A 6,000-nucleotide genomic window follows, 5' to 3' on the forward strand; every position below is an offset into this window, starting at 1 on the left:
GGAAATAGACACTTGCTAACTTTATTTACTTAATCCCAGTGGTGCTAATTGCATTATTATTTCTGTTGGAAGCCCTTTACCTCCCAATGAGATGCTTTGAGAAGAACAGCTCATTGTGGTATGGGCATTTTAGGTTTTGGGGACAAAGTAGTTCCAATATGTCAGAGCTCTGGACATTGAGCTCTTTTTTTAAAAAAGACTTTTGCCTACATTCTCATTTTAGAGGTTTGGCACATCAATATATTTACAGAGATATTGGTCCTGCCAACATACTAGAACTTTCGGAGATACCCTATTCTATTCCCCACTATGTTTCTAACCTCTTTGCTGGCAAGTATTATTTTATGTTCTAATCATGTTTCCACGACCTTTGCCTTTATTGATTGGTGATTCCCCCACTTCCATGTTTAATGGAGCACCTGAGATTAAAGTCATTTTTCTTCTTCGAGCATAGGTTAACAGTACTTTTGCTTTTAAGAAATGGAAATCATTTTGATAAGTAAAAAATTGATCCATCACTCAATAAAGTATCTTAAAAAGAGTCCTGCTCAGAGAGCTGCAAGACATAAATACTCGGCTACCTTTGTGATGTAAAAAACTATTTAGCTGTAACAAAAATTATCTAAAGGAAACAAATGATAAAGGCAAGCAAGGGATAATATTTCTCACCCTGCCCATTTTTCATCTCTGTCAAAGCAAGAGAATTTGAAATTTAATATAAAATGCATTCAGAAAAAAATATTTCCTATACACTTCCAACAGGCTGCTCCTGTGAAATATAGAGTGGGGTGGGTTCCTCTGGGAGGGGATACAACCAGAGAAGCAATTTTACAAAAACTCTAATAGCAGTGGTTGGAAAGTATATTTCACAAATGAATTTTCCTGCCAGCATCCAGTTTATTCAGAGACACTTCCCTGAAACAGATTTATGATTATGATAGGATTTTACAGTCTATTTGCTTAGCTTCATGACTATATTAAATAAGTTAATAAACTAGCTAATATTTTTATTTTTATTGCACTCTGCCCCCACCCCATTAAGCACCCTACTGTGCCAAGGACAACATTTTAAGAAGAGGAAATTGTCTAACTTTTGCCTTTTACTTGGTCGTAGTATCCTTTGCTACTGTTCTCTTGGTTTCTATTTCCTCTATAATTCATCAGAGGGTCAGGACCCTGGAAAGGAAAGAATGTGGGCTTTGGCATTAGAGGTCTTATTAAATTAAATCTCAGTTTTACTACTTAGTATGTTTGTGATGTCTTGGACACTTTCCCTTGCTGTTGTGGTTCAGTCATGTCTGGCTCTTCATGACTCTATCCAGAGTTTTCTTGGCTGAGATACTGGAATGGTTTGTCATTTTCTTCTCCAGAGGAAACTGAGGCAAATGAGGTGAAGTAACTTGTCCAGAGTCACACAGCTAGGACGTGTCTGAGCCTTCCTGACTTAATATAAATAGTGTCAGAACAAGAACAGAATGTAAGCTCCTTGAGGACAGGGATTATTTCAATTTTGCCTTTGCATTTGGTCGACAAAATGGTCACAGAAGGATTTCAAACCAGCTCCCATGACTCCACGCTTAGAACTCTTTCCACCAGAATACACTGCCTCCCAGTGCACTAGTGAATCTTTATTAAAAATGGTGACTCACCTATTACATCTTCCCCCACTTCCTTCTGCAGGATGATTGATGGGAATTGAACCTCCTCATCCCATCCAGAAAAATCTCTCCCATCCACACAGGACTATCCTATAACTGAAAATATTTTGGTTTGCATCAGATTTGTGTTACACAGAAGGGATGGTCTGCTTCCCCTAGGATGGAACCAAACATTTCCCATATATTCACAGCATAACAGTGCTGTTTCACAGAATGAGGCTAATAATCTCCTGATGTTCCAATGCACAGTTTGGAATTCTGGATATGAAAAAATTATAAGGATGGCAAGGCAGCCTCTTCATTCTTTATATAAAATGTCACAAAAAATCCTTTGCTAATCATCTCTGATTAAAATGCTACATGAGCTCAAATAGAAAATACCAATGTCATTTGCTATATTCTTTACCTGCTTTTGCTGCTGTCTCTTCCCTCTTCTCCCTGGTGTACAATTCCCTATTTAGATTATTTGTGCTGTTTTGTATTTAATTGCTATTGCAAAAGCAAACACATTGCTGAATTGCCTGTTAGCTTATAAATTTTCAGCTTCTAGCTGGAAGGTTTCTGTTTTCCTGGAATCCCAACCAAATTCAGCCCATTATTCCAAGTGCCCCAAAGCTCAGATGTTTGGAAGTCTTTAGAGTTGCAATGGAATTTTCCAGTTTTCTCAAGACCAGTTGGATTGTGTTGGAACAGGGTGTGTCAATACCATGTTAAAGAAAACACCTGGTTGGTTCAATAAAGAATTTAACCAACTGGGTGAAGGGAGAAAGGAGAAAAATGGGTTCTCTAGCTGTGGAGGGCCAAACGACTGGTTCACTGCCTCGGTATTTTTTCTCCAACCAGCTGTTGGTCTGTTGCGAGGAGATAGGTATGACCCAAAAGAATATAAAAATTGTTTGTGGCAAAAAAGCCAGTCTATTGTGATTTGCAGTTTTCCTTTGTTTAGGTGTAGGGAAATAGGTGTAGTCATTCAATCATATGGTAATATATTTCAGTGGGAGGGAAAGAGTTGTTTTTTTTCTTAAAGGTATAATATTCTTAGTCTGAATTTAGCTTCCAAAGTAACTACCAGGACAAAAAAAATCATGCAAAATATAGGGGAGAGCTGCACTCCCCAGGACTAACCAGACTGAGAACTGCCTTAATGTTGGGTAAAAGGGGATGAGATCTGTCATCTGGAGAAAACAATTGCCAGGGGATCTATGTGCACAGACTAGGGAAGGAGGGGTTGGCTTTTGAGAACAATTTGCAAATACCCTTGGGTTTTTCCAGGCAGTTTCCAAGTCCTTTCCTTAAGCCCTGCAGACACAAACCGAATAACGAATCAGGGAGTCATCATGATTTTCCAAGAGACCCCATGATTTTGAAGTCTTCCTTTATTCTGTTTTGTAATTATTAAATAATGTCCAAGAGAGTGTGTGAGGAGCTAGTGGTAGAACGTTAAAAATGTCCAGGATGCTATAAATATTTCTCTGCATTCCCATCAGCCAGCACAGTGCTTGGCACAGAGTAGGCACTAAAATACTTACTGATTGACAGATCAGGGTGCTTTCCTTTCCCGCTCTGAGATGGAAATGGTTCTTGCTCATGGTGCTCTAGAATCTAGAATCAAAAGAGACCTTAGAGCAGGGGTTCTCAACCCCTCAATTTGTAGCAATGAGAATACATAATGCATATCAGGTATTTACATTCCGAATCATAACTGTAGCAAAATTACAGTTCTGAAGTAGCCACCAAAATAATTTTTTGATTTGGGGTCACTGTAACATGAGGAACTGTATTGCAGGGTCACAGCATTAGAAAGGTTGAGAACCACTGCCTTAGAGATTATCTAGCTAAACCCTCTTCATTTTACAGACGAGGAAACTGAGACCCAGACAGGTTAAGTGACTAGTCCAAGTCATGGAGTAGAGGATCATGCTGCTTCCTTATTTGTTGATGATGCTGTTAATGAATCAAAGAGTAACAGAATAAAAAGTCAGGTAACTAGTATATAGTTAACTAGTTACAGACAGAGACAGAGACAGAGAGAAAAGAGAGACAGAGAGACAGAGACAGAAAGAACCAGAGAGAGGCAGTCAGAGAAAAGAGAGACAGAGACAGAGAGGCAAAAACAGAGATAGAGAGGCAAAGAGGCAGAGACAGAGAGGCAGAGAGAGAGGAGAGAGAGAGAGAAAGAGAGAGGGGGGAGGGAGGGAGAGAGAGGGAGGGAAATAGAGAGGGGGCAGCGAGAGAGGGAGAGAGAGAGGGAGGGAGAGAGAGAGAGGAAGAGAGGAAGAGGGAGAGGGAGAGATAAAGAGAGAGAGAGAGACAGAAACAGTCAGAGAGGCAGTCAGAGAAAGGAGAGAGAGACAGAGAGGCAAAAACAGAGATAGAGAGGCAAAGAGGCAGAGACAGAGAGGCAGAGAGAGAGGAGAGAGAGAGAGAAAGAGAGAGGGGGGAGGGAGGGAGAGAGAGGGAGGGAAAGAGAGAGTGGGGAGGGAGGGAGGGAGAGAGAGAGAAGAAGAGAGGAAGAGGGAGAAGGAGAGATAAAGAGAGAGAGAGACAGAAAGAAACAGACAGAGAGGCAGTCAGAGAAAAGAGAGAGAGACAGAGAGGCAAAAACAGAGATAGAGAGGCAAAGAGGCAGAGACAGAGAGGCAGAGAGAGAGAAAAGAGAGACAGAGACAGAAAGAAACAGACAGAGAGAGGCAGTCAGAGAAAAGAGAGACAGAGACAGAGGCAAAAACAGAGAAAGGGAGGCAGAGGCAGAGAGAGAAAAGACAGACAAAGAAACAGACAGAGAGGCAGACAGAGAAAAGAGAGACAGAAAGAAACAGAGTCAGAGACAGAGAGGCAGAGAAAGAAAGAGAAACAGACAAAGCACACAAGGAGCTCTCACTCTAATAAGGGAAACAACATGAACACAAATATATATAAACAAGTTACAGATAGAATAAATTTGAGGTGATCTCAGAGGATAGACACCAAGTAATGTTAAGGAGGTCTGGGAAAGGCTTTTTGAGATAAACCAATTATCAGGTTTTGGGGTCCACATTACCTCAATTGATTACTATTATTTTTTCTAGTGGGATAATTGAGAAGGTTACATGCTAGGGTGTGCTGGAGCCAGTTGGAATTGGCTCGTGAGGGCTGATTGTTAAATTTTTCATGTGAACATTTGCACCTTGGAAATTTGTAAACACTACCAATCAGGGCTTGTTTTATCATGTTGCTAATTCTTTGACTTAAGAATGTAGTGGAGAAAATATCAGTATAGAGATTAAAGTATTCGTGTACATTGTCGTTGTTGGTTTTTTTTTTTTTAAGAGACTTGGTTGTTAACCATAGCAGTATTTCCCTGCTTCCATGGGATGAGATTACATGGAATATGATGTCTCAGAAATTGCTTAAGCCCAGCTATATGAAAGTCAAATCAACGAGCATTTATTAAGGATGTGTCAGGCACTCTCCTCAGTGCTAGGAATACAAAGAAAGGCAAAAAATTGTTTCTGCTCCCGAGGAGCTCACGTGGAAAAGACAGTATGCAAAACCCATGTACTACCAGTAAATCCGTAGACAGGATAAAGCGGAGAGTCTCGGAAGGCAGGCACTAGCATGAAGGAGGCCAGGCAAAACGAGATGATCCTGCCTGGGCTGCAGAGCCCACATTTCCCAGAGCTTCCTGAAAACTGATTTGCTGCAGCTCTTTACCATCTAGGTGTAACCATGGATTCAGATTCTTCCCAGATTATTCCTGACACCTCCAAACAATTGCCGAAGGGAAGAGAGAAAGTGTCATATTAGATGTTGTGAGGAATTAACATTATCGATTTTTTCCTTTGGGGATTCAGGCTTACTTCTCAGTGGGACTTCAAATTGCTGCTCACATCCTTCCTTTCCCAGCCGCGAAAAGCATAATAGTGCTCCGAGCATCCCCAACCCATTGTCAGTCTTGTCTCAGAATTCAGAAAGGAGGAATAGATGAGATGAGAATTGGCACCCAATAGGCAGCATGGAAGATGCGTTTTCTGTGCTCAGAATTCATTCAGGCATCTCTGTGAGTGTTTTATTTGACCCAGTGTTATCTTACCCACCTGCCCGCCCCGACCCCAGCCACACACAATTGATTACAGTGTGATGATACCAATACCATGAAGCAGAGGCCGACTAACAAGTGGCAAGGATCTAGAACTTTAAAATCTGCCGTGGGCTTTATATTTGATATCAGATATAAAATAGAATATATTCATATAAAATATTTTAACAAAGATAAAATAATGTTATATCATATTTTAATACATAATATATCTAAATAATTTTCTATTTTTGCTTATATATAACATTATCTATAATATGGTTT

General features: G+C 40.3%; 2 long non-coding RNA genes across 2 annotated transcripts in view; both read right to left on the reverse strand.

Annotated features, from left to right (window-relative positions):
- Window positions 1-1,803, reverse strand: part of LOC103093854 (uncharacterized) — a 33,967-nt gene extending 32,164 nt beyond the window's left edge. Inside the window, exon 1 of the long non-coding RNA XR_001624736.2 lies at window positions 1,650-1,803. This is a non-coding gene — a long non-coding RNA (uncharacterized LOC103093854). The remainder of the gene's footprint in view (window positions 1-1,649) is intronic.
- A 3,259-nt stretch (window positions 1,804-5,062) lies between these two features.
- On the reverse strand, window positions 5,063-5,771 carry LOC130454506 (uncharacterized). Its single transcript, XR_008912106.1, has 2 exons — window positions 5,498-5,771; window positions 5,063-5,401 (listed from the first exon to the last, which is right to left on the reverse strand). It is a non-coding gene; the product is annotated as an uncharacterized LOC130454506 (long non-coding RNA).
- Window positions 5,772-6,000: the final 229 nt, after the last annotated feature.

The sequence above is a fragment of the Monodelphis domestica genome, chromosome 5 (genome assembly GCF_027887165.1).
Source record: "Monodelphis domestica isolate mMonDom1 chromosome 5, mMonDom1.pri, whole genome shotgun sequence".
NCBI lineage: Eukaryota > Metazoa > Chordata > Mammalia > Didelphimorphia > Didelphidae > Monodelphis > Monodelphis domestica.